The following is a 224-nucleotide window of genomic DNA, read 5'->3' on the forward strand; positions in this document are numbered from 1 at the left end:
TATTTATTTATTTATTTATTTTCTTCCCAATTTAAATGTTAGCAGCCTCTTGCAACATAAAGTTTGCCAGGTCGTAGCTGGCATCAATTGACTTCATCATCTTTGTATTTTTTTAATAGCTTTTTTTGCTGCTGTTACCTGCCGGGGTTTTGTTTTGAACTGGGGACGGTGGGAGGAGGTGGGCACGCTTGGGGGGGGGTTGGACCTTCCCGTCGCACCTCTGG

Source organism: Cariama cristata, unplaced genomic scaffold, assembly GCF_000690535.1.
Source record: "Cariama cristata isolate BGI_N322 unplaced genomic scaffold, ASM69053v1 scaffold27948, whole genome shotgun sequence".
Classification (NCBI taxonomy): domain Eukaryota; kingdom Metazoa; phylum Chordata; class Aves; order Cariamiformes; family Cariamidae; genus Cariama; species Cariama cristata.